An 18,946-nucleotide genomic window follows, 5' to 3' on the forward strand; every position below is an offset into this window, starting at 1 on the left:
TTGAGGGTCGTAGCTTGCTCCCATCTTAGATTTAGTTTTAGATTAGGTGTTTGTCCAAACTACCTATAGAGTTTAATAGACACCCTTGAACTGTGATCACTTGTGTCTGTCTATTCTTAATACCATGCCTTCCTTAAATATATAACATAACATACACTGTATCTCCCTTAAACCTCAATTTTTTTTTAAAACACAGCCCTCAAACAAATGCAGGCTGTATGTTTCTATTGTACACACAGGAGACGAGCATAGCAGACTTTTTTATTTTTTCCTTTCTGACTGTCTCCTTTGAAACAAAAAAAATGAAATCATTATCTCTCTGCTCAACGCAAAGTGAAAATAGCATTACAACATATACATCTTCACTCGTCAAAAATGAGGCTCTGTTTCTATGGCATTTGTGACAAAAACTGCATAGCTCTGTTTAGAAAGTAAAATAAGGATCTCTTAGCACATGCAAAAAACCTTTTCTTTGAACTCTTCAGACAATTAATGATAAAAGAGGCTATTGTAGCAGTCCAGCCTTGAAAGGACCAGAGCTATGGGCACAGTGAGCTGGGGGAAAGTGAGGAAGGGAAGAATACCTCTGAGGAGGTGCAGCTGATAGTTTGACTCCTTAGAGATGCCAGGAATGTGAGAAGTGAAGGAGAGGATGAATCGAAGATGGCCCCAAGGTTCTTAGCCTCACAGGTAGGAGAAGGTGGTGGACCCAGAGTAGGCTGCCAGGGAGAGAGGGGGAACAAGGGAGCTGGTGTACCGATGAGTAGGATCTCCGTTTTACCAGCATTAAGGCAGAGATCATTAGCGGCACACCACTCATGAATTGCAGAGAGACAGTCAGGAATGGGAAAAGGAGTGGAGGCAGCAGATGGGAGCCTGAAAGAGAGTTGAGTGTCATCTGCATAGCACTGAAAGTTGGAGCAGAGAGCAGCTATGCGGTGGGTGAGAGGAGCCAGGTATTGGTTGAACAGCCAGGGAGAGAGGTTAGACCCTGGGGAATATGCACACCCCCATACCACATATAACATGAGTTTGTTTTCATGGACACACAATAAAACATATAACGTAACAAATATCCAACTAATTGCCATTTTCTCCATTTACATGTGGTAAAATTAAAACCAGCTTCATTCACCACATACACTTAATACCAAATCAAAAATCTTTACTAGCAAAGCTTAAACCCCAACGAAAATGTGCACTTTACGGCCGTCTTGGTCTGTAATCTCTTTTAACAAAACGTATTGCATCTCTACATTCATTACTCAATTTTGAAGTTTGCCATCTCACTCTTCATCTTGGCTCTTACCTGAGTTATCTCTAAAAAGGACCACAATTGTAGTGCAGTGTTTGCCCTTGAGTTCTCTTAGAACTCGAAACCGAGGTATCCTTCCCTTAAACAAATCTTTATTACACTTTCTGATTTATATATCTACATAATACAAAAAGCTTCCCTTTGCTTCCCGTTTCGTATAAATTATATACTATGCAATCTTCCCTTCCCTCTCTGTTCCTTGCACAACGTATATACGTTACCATAATAATTATGAGGCTGGCTGGCTGGCTTTCTGCTCTGCAAGGCACAGGAAAATGCTCTAAAGCATAGGGTCATATGCAGAAAGATCACCTTTTGGAACATCATAGGCTCGGCGCATCTTTCTGGGGATGAGGACATAACTGAGGAAGACTTGGATATTTTTTGCCTACAGGAAAACTGGCTCTGTGTGCCTCCATCGCTTGATGGATATACTACCTTGTTCACTGCAGCTTATGGAGGTGAGAGAGGTTTGTCTATCGGCGGGTCTGTTTACCTTTGTGAGAAACGTATCTGGCCTAAATATAGTAGCCTTTGAAAGCCCATGCCTGTTTCTACAGATAATAGGCCTCCAGGATACCTTTGGTGATTGTTCTTCCAAAGGCTTATTGATTAACATCTACTGGAATCCGGCCATTTTATCTACAGAACATTTTCTTAACCTCGTAACACTCTCCATTGAGCACTGCACAGCACAATTAGATCCAGATTTTACTATTGTTGGGGGTGATTTAAACTGTCAATGTATCAAGAGATCAGGTACTGTCTCCCCTAGACAAGCTCCTCGAACCGAGAGTAAGGTTAGAGCCATAGAATGTAGGAACATGATGTCAGCCCTCGATCTGCACATCCTCAATGGTGAAACATCAGGTGACTGTCTGGCAAATTCATCATGGACCATTGGTCTCCAATCTAGTATCCTCGACTACATCTTTGTTTCGAGCCAACTTATTAAGATGGTAGTTTCTCTGGAAGTAATCATGACAACTACTAGTGACCATGCATTACTGATATGCACATGGAATGGTGGGCCTCAGCAGAAGCCGGAGATTTATAGCACAGATCTGGAGCTAGTTACAGGCCTTCATCGTCTTCGTATGTCAGAACATAACATTTGTCGATTTTAAAACCAGGCTATTGACATGCTCGGGGAAGATGTGGGAATAGATTATGTTTCATTGCTACAGGAATATCAACGGCCGCAAAAAACAAATCTTTCCTTGGAAACTTAACATAGGCATGTGTCGAACCAAAGAATAGCCCTTGAGAAAAAACTCTTAAATAGAGACCTTAAACAACGAGCGAGGACTGCTGAACAGGATCATCTAATTCATATAAGGAAAGGAAAGCAACACTATAAGAACGGGCTGCTACTATTTAAAGCTGAGCTGGTACAAGCAGATGCTGAGCAGATGCTCCAAGTCCTCTCTAATAAGGATTCAAGAGCTGCCTGGCATTTATTAAATGGTCATCAGCTGGGAGGAGGCGATCATTTACTCCACATAGTGCCAGAAAAAGTTTGGCTAGTCTTTTATGAGCAGCTACTTCAGACTACGGACAGCCCGCTTCAAATATCTACAATGCAGTCAGGTCGGGCCGGACTCTCCCAATTGACCAGCATGACATTGAACTATTAATCAAAAAAGCTAACCCTTCGAGAGCCCCGGGCCCGGATGGGATTTCAAATTCGATGATTAAAGCATCTTCCGACCTTTGGATCCCATTCATACATGCCTTGTTCATTCAAATCTTGCAGTTGGGTGTAATACCAGCTTCATGGCGCTCTGCGATAGTGGTGCCAATTTATAAACAAGGTCCCAATAGCTTTGTTCGACTCTATAGGCAAGCTATTTGCTGCTTTTCTTCTCAAAACATCTTCAACGCTGGGCTAAAGATTCTAACAAAGAAGACCCTCGACAATCTGGATTTGTAAAGGGGGTCAGCACTGAATAAAATTTGTTTCTGATAAATTTACTTAAAGCCAAAGCCTTTAATGTGGGGGAAAAAGTGAATGTAGCATTTATAGACATGAAAAGGCTTTTGACAGCGTCAACCGTTACCAACTTTGGGGAAAAAATGAAGAAATGGCAATGTCCAATAGATCTGCAAGTGGCAATGAAATCCCTTTATGAACACACTAACATCAAGATCCGCCTAGGAGCCCAACGCATATTATCACGGGCAATTAATACTTCAGGTGGCCTTAAAAAGGGCTGCCCACTGGCTCCGACCCTGCTCGGCTTGTACTTGTCTGACCTTAAAGAGGCCTGGACGAAAGTTTGTCTTTTCCCACCTAGGTTGACGAACAAACCAGTTTCTAATGTTCTTTATGTGATTGATATCTTCCTGTTTGATCTCACCCCCATTGGACTGCAAAGGAGTATTGACGCCTTGGGTATATACCTAACGACAAATGGGCTGGAGATAAATGGGGCAAAAACAACTATTATGATTCTGGGAGACCGTACCTGCGGTACAAGAAGATCTTTGAAATGGTTTGCCAAGCAAAGCCTATTAAAAGAAGTTGATCAAGTGATTTACTTAGGTGCATTAATTAACAATATTAAAATTGATTTCCCACAGCAAAATGGATTACAAGATAAACTTACCCCTCTGATCACCCACGGTAGTTTACTGCAAAGGGCATTTGGGACGTATTCATTGGTACCTATTGTGACTTTCTTCAAGGGTAAGGTTACACCTGTTCTTACCTACGGAGCCAAGGGTTTTCCGCTCACCCCTTGGCGGCTATGGTCTACCCTTGAGGGAGTCTTTTGGCGGAAGATTCTTAAACTTCCAAACTTGATTCCGATGTCAGTGACCTGATTCGACCTGGGTCTGATAGCATTGCATGCAAAAGTGATCTGGAAGACACTTTCCTTGTATGAGAAATGCAAGGCTCCGGACACTGCAAAACCTTACCAAATATTGGAAAGGGCATTGAATTCTAAGAAATCGAGTTTCCTATTGGAATGGGAAAACAGTTGTCTTACCCTGCTAACACACTTGTAAGTCCAACCAGAAGACCTGTTTTCTAACCCAGCTGGGGTCAAATGGAAATTATGGCAGGATGACTGGGTGAAAACTATCAAGGAGAAAAATCTATACAAACTGGAAACGGCAATGAAAATGGAACACAAGGCTTGGGGCTCTCTCCCCAACTGTATGATTACATTTCTTAATCACTGGTTTAGGACACAATATATGCGATTCAGGGTGAATCTTCTTCCAACTCGCCAAATCTTGGCTCTGTACCATCCTCAAGGAAACCAAGATGCCTGCCGCTTCTGCCATCTTGAGGGAACACAAGAAACTCTTAAACATCTAACTCTGTTTTGTACGGGTCTGACAGAGAAGAGATTCTTATACTTTGGTCCGTTACTTGCAAGAATGCAATCAGAGATGGCTGAAGATGTGTGCCAATCTGGGCACTTGTTTCCGGTGATATTTGCACTTATTAAGTTTTTAAAGTTGATTCTTTCTGATTCTGGAATGTAGGTTTTAAGCATAAAATAATAGGATTCTCCCTAAACAGTAGATGAAACAAAAGGTTTGAAATAAACCAAATGTTTATTAAAAAATGTTTAAAAAATGATCCTTACCCACCTGTCTCCTGCGCAGATTCCCTGTGTCCGTCAGTGCAGGGGAACATGGGTTACTGCAGTCTTTGAAGTCTCAAGACAGTCCCTATTTTCGGTCGCCAAATGTAAAGAGATGAATTCTCAGACATAATTCTCTGGAGTTAGCCATCCCTGAAACAAATATACTTTTGTGCAAAGAAGAGACATATGGGCACCTTGCTGGGAGTACATTTGTTTAATCACTGTTTCTTACAGCTGAAAAAGGAAATGCCTCAACTTTGTAATACATATACCATGGGTTTTATACAATATGAACTTTATATTTCAATGGGTTTTTGATTGCCCATTTTACCTAAAGGTCAAACATCACTTGATTTGTTTTGGACATAAACACTTCCTGAAACACATGACTTCCTATGCATATTAGCAAGACTAGGTAGTTGCCCAAATGTCACTAAACCACGAGATGTATGTTGCAACCTTAAAACTTGAATAAAACAAATGTTAGCAAATGACGTTTTTCCCTCCCAGGCCCTTTAATACATTCTGTCCAAGGCCATCTCGCTCTGCTTATCTACTTTTTGACTGTATTCCAGTTTTGTTTTATGAGTTACACCATTGAAAATCACATATTCTGCTATTAAATTCTGATATATCTCTGTATGTTTGCTTCTGCCCAACATACTCCTTTTTCTGCACACAGCAATATATTTACATGTCTGCTCAGCACTCTTAAATCTCCATGGAGCTTTGAGGCTTTTAGCTATCTGTAATTCAATGGCTGTCATTTGCTGACCTATATTCGACATCAGAAATCTATATCCTGTGTTAATTATGTTGTGTGTGATGTAAGCATTCCTTTATTATCTATGTTGCCCTAAATAAGTGTCCAGTGTTACCTATTTCCAATGTACTTGCTCAAAAGACAATACTCCTGATTTTTAAAATGTTGAACAGGAGAGAGGGGTATTGGCCCTAAACACCATATTTACCTGAGTGCCATCAGGGAGCGGGGGAGAGGCTGCTCCTCTACACTATGAGTTTGGGGAAACTGCAAATCCTCTGCCAAGAGACAATGCTTCTGTAACTTCGTTTGTTCTCTGATACAATCCCTGGTCAGGAAGCCATTGGTGCACAGCACTGTATCCGCAAAGCTCTCTCATTCACTAAATGTCCCTTTTAAGATAAGGATTTCCATGATGTTCCAGATGAGATTTTAACAATGTTGTAGTGCATACTACCGGTGTATAATGAATGGAAAGGTTTTCCCTTAAAGGGAAAGGCAGCTTGTCCTACACTGGAGCTGGAGATTTGTTTAAAAGCAGCTGCAGACTCAATTGGAAAAGGGGGTGCCTTATCATTACTTTTCAAGTTATTCCAAGTGTTTTGATTAGGATTTTCCCTTTCCCTTTCCCATCCTAATCCCAGATTAGGATGCTGTCCCTTTGGTCTGCCTTGAGGTGTTAGTGGGGTGGGGAGGGACAGGACACTTGGGACTAGCTTGGGATGTCATGTACTGGAAACCAGGGCATCTAGGAATTCCTTAGGGCCTTGTGAGGGCTGTGACTTTGGGATTGTCAGTTCACCTCAGAGAGTTATAACCAGCCCCTAAACGAATAATCTACAAGGAACAAGTTACTTACCTGTAACTGTTGTTCTCCAGCATGGGTCTGGCATGGATTCACATGCTCATGAATATTCCCCGTCGTCAGGCTGGGAATCCTCGGTAAAGACAAAATCAGTTTCAGTTTCGTTTCTGAACTGTCTTTCTCCTAATAACCAATCACTGGTCTCTGGGTCATACTGCCCCCAGCCAATGACTGCCCTCTACCTAAGCCCCTCCCCTGGCAGCCATCCTCAGATTTGGTAGCACGTAAAGTGGCAGTAGGAACAAGTGAAGAGCCGCGGAGGGGTAGGAGGGAGGGTTCGCATGTGAATCCATGCCAGACCCATGCTGGAGAACAACAGTTACAGGTAAGTAACTTGTTCCTTCTCCAGCATGGGGTCTGGCATGGATTCACATTCTCATGAATACAAGAATACATAGCAGTACACACATGCACAACCACGGGAGGTGGCACGGCTCAACATTAAGCATTTCAACAACTCAACATTAAGCATCTCTTACCTCCTCACCAGGCCCACCTTCAGACGAACAGGTTGCGCAGCACTGCCTGGCCGACTCTGTACTCCTCCCTGGAATACCGGTCGACGCAGTAGAATCTCGTGAAGGTGTGCGTCGACCTCCACGTAGCAGCCCTGCAGATGTCCAGCAGGGGCACACCAGATAGGAACGCTGTGCTAGCCCTGGTCGAATGGGTTCTCGGACGGCCGTGCAACAGCCGGTTTGCCAACCGGTGACAATGCATGATGCAGCCGGAGAGCCATCTGGAAATGGAAGCCTTCGAGAGGGCCTTCCCTTGGTTCACAGGTCCAAAGTTCACAAACAGCTGTGATGTCTTCCGAAAACTCTTTGTGCGGTCCACGTAGAACTTCAGTGCTCTAGCTACATCCAGCGAGTGCAAAGTCCTCTCGGCCGGCGACGAAGGCGACAGGAAGAAAACAGACAACAACAAGGGCTTGTTGAGATGGAAGTACGATGGGACCTTGGGCATGAAGGAGGGGTGCGTCCTCAGCACCACCCTCGTCTTGTTGAAAGTCAGGTATGGAGACTTGCAGGACAGGGCCTGTATCTCTCCCACTCGTCATGCGGAGGTGATGGCCACAAGGAACACTGTTTTCCACGACAGGAACTTCAGTGGTGCAGAATGCAGCGGTTCGAATGGTGGCCCCATAAGCCTGGTCAGCACCACGTTGGGCTCCCACGCCGGGCCGGAGCCTTCCCAGGCGCGAACGATTGGAACAGTCCCTTTATGAACTCCTTCACCAGGCGATGGGACAACAGGGATGAGCGCCCGGGAGTTCTGGTATAGCGGGAGATAGCCGCCAGATGGATCTTGATGGAGGCATGGGCCAGCCCCGCTTTGGCCAGCGATAATAAGCATGGCAGCACTTGAGGGGACATAATCTGCAGAGGGTTAATCTTCTGTGCCCGGCACCAGACAGGAAACCTCTTCCATTTGTGTCCGTAGCACTTGAGAGTTGAGGACGCCCTGGCCTTTGCAAGCACCTCCTTGCAGTCCGCCGGGATATCGTACCCTCCAAACTCTAGTGCTGCAGGAGCCAGGCCTGCAAGTTCAGCGACCCCAGGTCGTGGTGGATGATGGCGCCTCCTTCTCTGGCGAGGAGATCCACGTCCATCGGTAGTTTGACTGGGGGGGACGCTGACATGTCCAGAAGGTCCAGGAACCAGATCTGTCTCGGCCACGCCAGTGCGACGAGGATCATCCTGCACCGGGACCGCTTGAGCTGGTTGATGAGTCGCAGCAGCAACGGCAATGGTGGGAACACATACAGGTACAGGCCGTCCCAGGGGAAAGAGAAGGCATCGCCCATGCTCCCCGACTGGGGAAACCTGCTGGCGAACCTCCGGCAATTGGGTTCGTCGCCGTTGCGAATAAGTCAATCTGGGGATTGCCCCATCGTTGGAATAGCAAATCCACTTGATCCTGCCGCAGTTCCCACTCGTGGCACGAGTGCAGCTCTCTGCTCAGTGAGTCGGCGATGATGTTCTTTATTCCTGCCAGGTGGAAGGGTACCAGAAGCATCCCTTGGCTGACGGCCCAGTGCCACAGATCCTGGGCCTCCTTGGATAGGGCTGGAGATCTGGTGCCTCCCTGCTTCCGGATGTAGAACATTGTGGTGGTGTTGTCGGTGAAGATCCTCACCACCTTGCCCTTGAGGGACGGAAGGAACGACCTGAGGGCCCAGAACACGGCTCGGAGCTCCAGGACGTTGATGTGTAGTGACCTCTCCTCCTGGAGCCAAAGGCCTCTTGCGTGGAGATCTCTGGTGTGCGTTCCCCATCCCTCCAGGGAAGCATCCGTCGTCACCGTCTCCTGATGTGCCGGGGTCTGGAAATCCATACCCGCCGCCAGATGCGCGCGGGTGCCCCACCACCGGATCGCTTGGCGGAAGGTCTCGTTGAGCAAGATCCTGTCTTCGAAGCTGCCTGCCGCTTGCATCCAATGGGCATCAAGGAACTCTTGCAGTGGACGCACCCGCAGCCTGCACAGGCGCACAAGGTAGATGCACGAGGACATCATGCCGAGCAGGGACTTGATGGACCGCAACCTGGCCATGTCCATGGTCGACAGCCGTTGCACCTTGCCCAGGATGGCCTTCGTCCTTTCCTCCGACGGAGAGTCCATTCGCTACTGTGTCGAGTCTGGCTCACAGGAACAGTGCGACTTGTGACGGAACCAAGTGGGATTTTGCGAAGTTGATGGAAAATCACAGATCCGTGAGCAGTTGGACGGTCTTCGCTGTGTGCTCGACAGCGAGTTCTCTTGTCTTTGCTCAGATGAGCCAATCGTCCAGCTAGGGGTAGACGTGGATCCCCTGCAGGCGCGCCGCCACCTGTGCTAGGCACTTGGTGAATACCCTGGGTGCCGACTTCAATCCGAAAGGAAGGGCCTTGAACTGGTAGTGCCGCCCTTGGACCACGAATCTGAGAAACATTCGATGTCCTTTTAGAATGGGGATGTGGAAGTAGGCATCCTCCCAGTCCAGCGACGATAGGAAGTCGCCTTCCTCCAGCTGCCCCAGCACGTGCTGGAGGGTGACCATCCGGAACTTCTGGGACTTGATGTACTTGTTTAAACAACGACGGTCCAGGATGGCTCGCCAGCCGCCGGTCTTCTTTCTTACGAGGAAGTATCGTGAGTACACTCCTGAGCCCCGGAGCCTCTTTGGGGCGAGCTCGATGGCTCCTTTGTTCAGCATCTCCCTTACTTCCAGCAGCATTTGAGGGACGTGGTTTTCCTTCCTGGCCACGGGTGGAATGCGGGGGCACTTCTTTAGAAACTCGAGAGTGTGCCCGCGGGCCAGGGCGTCCAGCACCCATCGGTCGGGGGAGATGGACTCCCACACGCTGACGAACCTCGCCAGCCGGCCTCCCGCCGGGATGCTCAGGTGGGGGCCCGACACTACGGCCGATTCAGTCCTGCTTGGCAGCGGCCTTGCCCTCCTTGGCGACGATGAGATCCTCCTGACTTGCCGCGTCCTCTGTAGGCCTCCTACGACGAGGAGCGGACCGCCTGGCGGTACGTCGAGGAGCCGCCGCCGAATCCTTTGGAGGCACCCTGTTTGCCTCCGGAGTTCCAAAAGGGCGGCCGTTTTTGCTGCAAAACTCCCAAGGTCCGAGTCATCTCCGTGTCGGCCTTGATGGCCTGCAGTGGCTCGTCCACTGTCTTGCCAAACAGGTTGTTCCCGTCGAAAGGCATGTCCAAAACTCTGGTTTGCACGTCCTGGTGGAAATCGGTTGCCTTGAGCCAACCACGCCGGCGAAGGCAAACACTGTTGCCCATCTGGCGGAAACCGGTGTGTGCAATGTCTGTGGCCACCGTTATGGCGTGGTCTGACGCCACCTTGCCTTCCTGCAGGATCTCCAGGGCCTCAGCCCTCTTGTCTTCCGGGAGGAAGTCCAGCAGAGGAGCGATCTTAAATCACAGCGCCCTGTCGTAGCAGGTCACAATCGCGAGGGCGTTGGCCGCTTTAATCTTCGTTGCCGCCGACGAGATGACCCATCGTCCCATAGCATCCAGTTTCTCCCCCTTGCCGTCCGGCGGGGAGGTCGAAGTTGAAGCCGTCGCCCCCGCCGCTTTCTTCTAGGCCGCCGCCGAGACAACTGAATCCGGGGTCGGCTGCGCCCTCAGGCACATCGGGGCAGAATCTGGGACTCGGTACTTCTTCTCGTACTGGTCTCTCTTGGCAGGAGCCGTGGATGGGTTCTTCAGGAGCGACAGCCCCTCATCCCAGATGTCGTCAAGTAACGGGACCGAGAGGATCGTCTTCCTCTTGGCCTCACGCCGTTGATAGAGGAAACCTTCCTTCTTCTGTTCTTCGGGGCAGAGCTGGAAGAGCTCGGATGCCCTGGGGATCATGGCGTGGAAGGAGCCAATTTCATCGGGCGAGGGGGCCCGAGGAAGCAGTGACGGGAGGCCCATCCCGTCGTCACCATCGCCGTCTCTGTTCCCGTGTCATCCCTCGGATCAGGGGAAGGAGATGAAGGCTGTGAGGGCCACGAAGGTTGGAAGGGCAGGGGGGGATGAACTCTCCTCCGACTTGCCAGAAGGGCTTCCGACGGTCCAGGCTCCGCTGGATCGTCCGTAGGCGGTAAGGGCAACCATGCCCTTATCTCCGTACACAAGGCCTGGATCGCCATCAAGATTGCTCCCGAGTTGTCCTGTTGCACAGGTACCGGTTGCGACGGGCACGACGGTTGGGGAGTGGAATCATCCGCCTCTATGGGATCCTCGTCGGCACCACCGTTGCTTTCTTCGTCCTCCTCGTCGGCATCCCTCCCGTGGCACCGGACCTCCTCGAACCTCTTGTTCAGGATCTTCACGACTCCAGCCAGCTCCTCTTCAGAGAATGTATCTGTGTCCGTGATGGCCACCGGGCCTCCCCTCTTTTTCCACCGGGGTTCTCACGGGGGTCTTATCAATGGGTTGAAAAGAGGATTCCCTACGTGGTGGCAGGGAAACTCTGGGCCCAAGGTCACCTCCACTGGGGTAGCCTCCACAGGCTTCGCCAGAGCCACCACGACTCCCTCGATAGAGGCCTTAGCCGGGTGAATCAAGGCCTTCACGAACTTGGGCGCGCTTGAGGCCTTCACCTGGGGGGGGAGGGTCACCGCCTCGCGCCCCCTCGGCTGTCTCCGTCAGTATCGACCGGGACTTCTCCCGAAGCTTACCCGGGTTCTCCAATTTCCTCTTCCCCGAGCCAGAGCGTTGGCTTGTGGTTGATGGTGTCGGTGAAAGTGTGCCCTGCCTGGCAGCCGAGGAGCCCGACCGATTGGTGCTTCCGGTGCCCGCAGACTCGCAGTGCTTTGCCTTTTGTTGGGCCCCCGTCGCTGGAGCGCCCTCTAAGGTCTTAGAAGACCGCTCGGACTTCTTCTTCTTCTCACCTACCGCTGGGCTCTTCCCTTCCAGCCAGTTGGTGTGGCGGATACGCCGATCCTTCATAGTCCGCTCTGACATGTTCTTGCAAAACGCGCAGTCCTTCTCCACGTGCGTTTTGTCTTCGTGAAGGCAGTAGAGGCATCTAGAATGCTCGTCCTCCTTGAAAACATTCTGCAATCCACATCCAGGGAAGCTCCTGAACAGCTTGGATCCGGGCGTTTTGTTTCCTTTGTCCTGGGCCATGTCCACGCGGGGTAGGCCTCAAAGATCTCTAGGAATCCTCCAAGAAGCGGAACTCGACGAAAACTTGAGGGGCATAGAAAATTCCAAAACGGGTCCCCGTTGATCGGAAGTGTTACATATCGGCCGCGTCCTGCCGTACCTCCCGTTTCTGGTGGCCACATACGGGGGCAAGCGCGTTCCAGAACTTCGTTGTGGCTTTGGTATCGGTTGCCATGGCGCCTGGCCGTGCAGCAGAGAACGTCGCATCAGCTAAGACGTCCCGTACGCAGAGAACGCATAAGGAGGCCCCGCCACCCTGCACCGTAAAAGCCGAAGGGACTCAGTGGCTTGTTGCTGCTAATTGTGGCATTACGTTCCTTCGGTTCCATCCCGTTCTGGTGCTTATTCCCTTTTTCCTCTTGATTACTTGACTTCCTGGATCTTTGACCCACCTTTGTCTACTTGGATTGTCATTGCCTGTTCCTTCAGCCTGAATTTGAACCCTGCTGCCGACCTCGGACTGTCCCTGGATTTTCCACTATGCCTTCGCCCTGTCTAGTGAGATTACTTTTTCTTGCCGCTCTATGCAATTTGAGCTATCTTCCTACGCGGATTAACACGCTGCACATGAAGACTACTCCGCCAACTTGGCCTGTGTTTGTGCAATTAAGGGAAAACTCATCCAATTCTCCAGTATTGTTCATTACCTGAAAATCATCAGTCCTTCTCATACGTGTGGATTCCTGGAACTATATCATTTATTCTTGCCTTTTCCACCTTAACCGAGTGCATAGAAATGACGCTTTCCAGTGTATGCACCAACTCGTCACTAGTGCGACCCTCGTGCCGCCCGGGTATACTCTTCCTTACTAACCTTCCCATTTGTTGTTTTGTACCTGCCGTTGTTTTCCTTTCAACTGGTACCCATTTTTTCCTTAGGAATCCCACTTATTAGGTCTGCTCGGTATTGTATCTGTCATAGTGAGGTTGTGGTTATCACTTGTGCATACTCATAGTCTTGGGTTCTCTTGTAGGTTCATCAATTAAGGTCCAACTCCACCTCAACCATTGTCTAGGTACTTAGAGAAATATCTGATTGTCTGAATAATTCCATATTGCCTGATTGCTTCTAATCATACTGTGTTTTCTGTGCAGCATTGGTTATTGGCGGTGTGTGTTCTTCCGCTCTTTTAGGCGAAAGACATCTCTGCTGGTTTTTACTCAAACGGCAGAGAGGTACATTGTAGAAAAGAGCCCCTCTTAGAGGAAGCCTGAATCACAGAATTCAGGGAAGCTGGAATTCTGGAGGCTGAACCCGAACCTTTTAAATCCTACCTCCCTCCGTGAGGTCGTCTTACCTAGGCTCCAATCAGCATACAGAGCGGTAACAGAATTAGCAGCCTACAAAATGTCTACAAAGACAACCGATGCCTTGAATCAGATTGTGCAAATGGTCATGGATTTACGTACTGATTTGACCAACGCACAGGAGGCATTGCGTCAACGGGTGGACGCTATTCAGTCTTTGGTGACTACTCCAGTCTCACAACCCAGTGGCACTGCAGCTACGGCTTCGGGGTCAGGGTTTCCAGCTCCCAGTCAGGAACCAGCTCCGGTAATGCTTACCACTCAGTTTCCTCTGGCCCCCCCAGAACGTTTTCTGGGTGATCCCAAGCAATACAGAACTTTCATAAATCAATGCAAACTGCACTTCCTCCTTTGCCCGGCCTCTTTTCCCTCTTCCACCACTAAGGCTGCGTTCGTGTTGTCACTCCTAGGTGGTACTGCAGCCGCATGGGCAAATCCATTGTTGGAGTCTAACAGTCATGTGCTCTATAATTGTGATGCCCTTCTTACCATGATGAGTAAAGTATTTGATACGAGATACACCACTCAAGCCACCAATCTGGAGTTACTGAAACACCGACAGGGGAATAACACCCTACTGGTTTATTTAGCCTTCTTTAATCAGTTGGCTGCCAAAACCGACTGGCCTGAAGAGAAGAAATCAGCACTCTTCTAACAAGGTCTATCTGACGAACTGAAGGACATTTTGTCCACTGTTCCAGTCGTTCCCACTGCATTTGGAGAATTACTTGATTTAGTCCTCCAAATTGATTCCCATAAGGCCGAAAGACGTGGGGAAAAAAGAACAACTGTGTTCGCTCCGGCAGCAGCTGCAGCCACATCCACAAACCTACCTGCCCCTGAACCCATGCAGATAGGAGCGGTTAGGGGTCCGCTGACGCCTGCTCAACGGGAATATTGCAGGTCACACAACTTGTGTATGTAATGCAGAGCCTCAGATCATTTGTTACCCGAGTGTCCTAAAAAACCCAAACGCAAGGAGGGAAATGCCAAATCCCGACAGTAGATAGAGTCCCTACGTCGGGATGTTTTACTCTGGACTAACCTTTGTAGGATCCTGTTCAGCTTTTTCGTCTCCCTGTTGATTTTTCCTCGACCCAGGGATTGTCATTAAAAGCTACAGCGATCATAGATTCCGGTGCAACAGGCAATTATATTGATCAGGGTTATGTCTCTGAGTCAGGAATACCCTTACTCCGCAAAAAACACCCTGAAACTGTCAATGTCGTAGACAGGTCTATTCTTGCTTCTGGCCAGGTCAACCATCAGACGGTTCCTGTAATTATGAGTACTGAGAATGGACATACGGAAGAAATCTCCTTTGACATTATCAAGGCTCCAGTTTATAAACTCATTCTTGGTATTCCGTGGTTGCAATTTCACAACCCTGCCATTGACTGGTCAACGAACCAGATCCAATTCCCTTCAACCATTTGCAATACCCAATGCACTTCATTGCTCGGGATATCCCAAGACGGTCCGGCTAGAGCACTAGCCTCTCCTTCCATGCATATTGGGGCGATCACTAAATCTTCCACATCCGTGGTCCCATCTCAATATGCAGAATTCATGGACGTATTCGACAAAGGAATGGCAGAAACACTACCCCCACATCGGGTCTATGACTGTCCAATAGATCTTGTACCAGGGGGAAGGATACCAGCTGGGAGAGTGTACTCCCTCACTCTCAAAGAAGATGTCGTACTCAAAGAGTACATAGACAAAGCACTTGCTATGGGCTTTATACAGCCATCAAAATCTCCAGTCCCTTCTCCTCTCTTCTTTGTTCCGAAAAAAGGAGACCTGCGTCCTTGTATTGATTACCGCGCCTTGAACACGGTGACAATAAAGAACCAATATCCCCTTCAGTTGATCTCTGTTCTCCTCGATCAGTTGGGTTCATCGCAGGTCTTTACGAAACTTGACCTTAGAGGAGCGTACAACTTGGTACGCATGAGAGAAGGGGATGAATGGAAGACTGCATTTAAAACACGGTATGGTCTATACGAATACCTGGTGATGCCCTTCGGGCTTTGCAATGCCCCAGCCACTTTTCAGGCCTTCATGAATGACATTTTCCACAATGTTTTGGATCAATATGTCGTGGTATATTTAGACGACATTCTAATATACTCACAGAATCTCACCGAATATGTCCAACATGTCAAAACTGTGCTTCAACGCCTACGAGACCATACATTATTCGTAAAAGCAGAAAAGTGTATCTTTCATGCCTCCGAAGTAGAGTTCTTGGGGTACGATTTAACGAACCATGGGGTTCGGATGAGTCAATCCAAAGTGAAGGCTATCTTAGACTGGCCTATACCTAAATCCGTTAAGGCCCTATAGTCTTTCTTGGGTTTCGCTAATTTTTATAGGCATTTTGTGAATGGCTTTTCAGATCTGTCAGCTCCTCTGACCTCCCTGACTAGTGCCAAAGTCTCATATGTATGGTCACCAGAGGCACAGAAAGCATTTGATCAATTGAAGTCTGCTTTCACTACTGCTCCTGTTCTTATGCATCCAGACCCGGATCTTCCGTTCTTTGTAGAAGCGGATGCCTCAGGTTATGCAGTTGGTGCTGTTTTATCACAACAGTGCTGTCTTTCGGGTGACGTACATCCCATCGCATACTTCTCTCGCAAGTTGAAACCATATGCGAGAAACTACTCGACACCCTGTAACCGTTTATTCAGATCATAGGAGTTTGTTGGCCTTCAAATCCATGATATGTCTCACTGCCAGGCAGGCACGTTGGCATTTGTTTTTTTTCTCAATACCAATTTGTTATTACCTATCGTCCTGCCAAGGCTCAGATATCAGCTGACGCTCTATCTCGCTCTTGTGCGGGTGATCGGCTCATACAGGCGGAACATAAGCTGCTTCTACCGAACAGAGTCATATGTGGCTGTTCTGTTCAACCCTCCTTGCGATCCGTTATTACGGATTGGGCCTCTACTCATCCAAATGAGATTGCAGAACTGAACTTGGATCTGGTGCAAGGTTTACCATTCATTCAGGGACGTGTTTTCATTCCGCCTGGTCAAGCTCGCACTTTAGCCCTTCAGTGGTCTCATGATTCACCTGTTGCTGCGCATCCAGGTAACCAGAAAACGTTGGAAGCATTACGACGTTGGGCTTGGTGGTCGTCCATGGCACGCGATGTACAAGACTACATAACAACGTGTGCCGTATATGCTCCATGCAAGATTTCCAGAACCAAACTTGTAGGGTTATTACATCCCTTACCAGTTCCATATAAACCCTGGCAGATGGCGTCGATGGATTTCATTGTCGAATTACCAGAGATACAAGGACACAACACAATTTGGGTCGTAGTGGACTACTTGACAAAGTATGCTATATTCCTGCCTTGTTCCAGGTTGCCTTCAGCACCCGAATTAGCCAGGTTGTTCATGTCTAATGGGTTATGCTATTTTGGGCTACCGTCTGTCATTGTCTCTGACTGGGGAAAGCAGTTTACCTCACGCTTCTGGAAAGCTCTTATGGCTTCCCTTGGAATCGATGATAGATACTCTTCATCTTACCATCCGCAAACCGATGGGCAAACTGAAAGGGTTAATGCTACTATTGAACAGTACCTACGCTGTCTCTGTCTCCAGTTTCAACAAACCTGGTTTACGGCATTGCCACAAGCCGAATTTGCGTACAATAATTCTATGCACACCTCTACTGGAGTTTCTCCTTTCTTTGCCCTTTATGGATGTCATCCCAGAACATTACCACTTGATCCGTCATTGCCAGATTCCAATCCGGCTGCGCGTGACTGCGTCCGCGATCTGGATCAAGTGCACAAAGATGTACGATGTCATCTCCTTAGGGCCCAAGACCGTGCATAGAAGGCAGCTGATGCGCATCGTTTGCCGGCACCTACCTATCAGATCGGCATGAAGGTGTGGTTGTCTTCCCGTAATTTACGGATTGCCGGGCAAACGCTCGCTGTTGCCTTGCTTCGTGGGTCCTTTTCCCATTAAGAAGGTCATCAATCCTGCTGCAGTCCGGTTGTCATTGCCCAGATCCTGGCGTATACATCCAGTCTTTCACGTTTCCCTCATTAAGCCTTTTGTTCCTTCCACTAGGCTCCCGGCACGTCCATCCCCTGTTGTGGTAGATGGTGAAGAAGAATATTAGGAATCTCGCATCCTGGATTACAGGGTATCCAGAGGTACTATCCTTTATCTGGTCGATTGGAAGGGTTTTGGTCCTGAGGACCGTACATGGGAGCCTCTTGCTAATTTACAGTGTCCTAAGGTTTTGAGGGAATTCCATTCTGCTAGGGGGTGGCCGGTGTCTTTGGGGGCAGATGCTGTTACATATCGGCCTCGTCCTGCAGTACCTCCTGTTTCTGGTGGCCACATACGGGGGCAAGCGCGTTCCAGAACTTCGTTGTGGCTTCAGTATCGGTTGCCATGGCGCCTGGCCGTGCAGCAGAGAACGTCGCATCAGCTGAGACGTCCCGTATGCAGAGAACGCGTAAGGAGGCCCCGCCCCCCTGCACCGTAAAAGCCGAAGGGACTCAGTGGCTTGTTGCTGCTAATTGTGGCGTTACGTCCTTCGGTTCCATCCAGTTCCGGTGCTTATTCCCTTTTTCCTCTTGATTACTTGACTTCCTGGATCTTCGACCCACCTTTGTCTACTTGGATTGTCATTGCCTGTTCCTTCAGCCTGAATTTGAACTCTATTGCCGACTTTGGATTGTCCTTGGATTGCATTTGCTTTTTCCTCCGGCCTGACCCGTGAACCCTGCTGCCGACCTCGGACTGTCCCTGGATTTTCCACTGTGCCTTCGCCCTGTCTGGTGAGATTACTTTTAATTGCCGCTCTATGCAATTTGAGCTATCTTCCTACGTGGATTACCACGCTGCACATCAAGACTACTCCGCCAACTTGGCCTGTGTTTGTGCAATTAAGGGAAAACTCATCCAATTATCCTGTATTGTTCATTACCTGAAAATCATCAGTCCTTCTCATACGTGTGGATTCCTGGAACTATACCATTTATTCTTGCCTTTTCCACCTTAACCGAGTGCATAGAAGTGACGCTTTCCAGTGTATGCACCCACCAACCCGTCACTAGTGCGACCCTCGTGCCGCCCGGGTATACTCTTCCTTACTAACCTTCCCATTTGTTGTTTTGTACCTGCCGTTGTTTTCCTTTCAACTGGTACCCATTTTTTCCTTACGAATCCCACTTATCAGGTCTGATGGGTGTTGTATCAGTCATAGTGAGATTGTGGTTATCACTTGTGCATACTCATAGTCTTGGGTTCTCTTGTAGGTTCATCAATTAAGGTCCAACTCCACCTCAACCATTGTCTAGGTACTTAGAGAAATATTTGATTGTCTGAATAATTCCATATTGCCTGATTGCTTCTAATCATACTGTGTTTTCTTTGCAGCATTGGTTATTGGCG

This window comes from Ambystoma mexicanum, chromosome 14 (assembly GCF_040938575.1).
Source record: "Ambystoma mexicanum isolate Mex_15411 chromosome 14, UKY_AmexF1_1, whole genome shotgun sequence".
Taxonomy (NCBI): Eukaryota; Metazoa; Chordata; class Amphibia; order Caudata; family Ambystomatidae; genus Ambystoma; species Ambystoma mexicanum.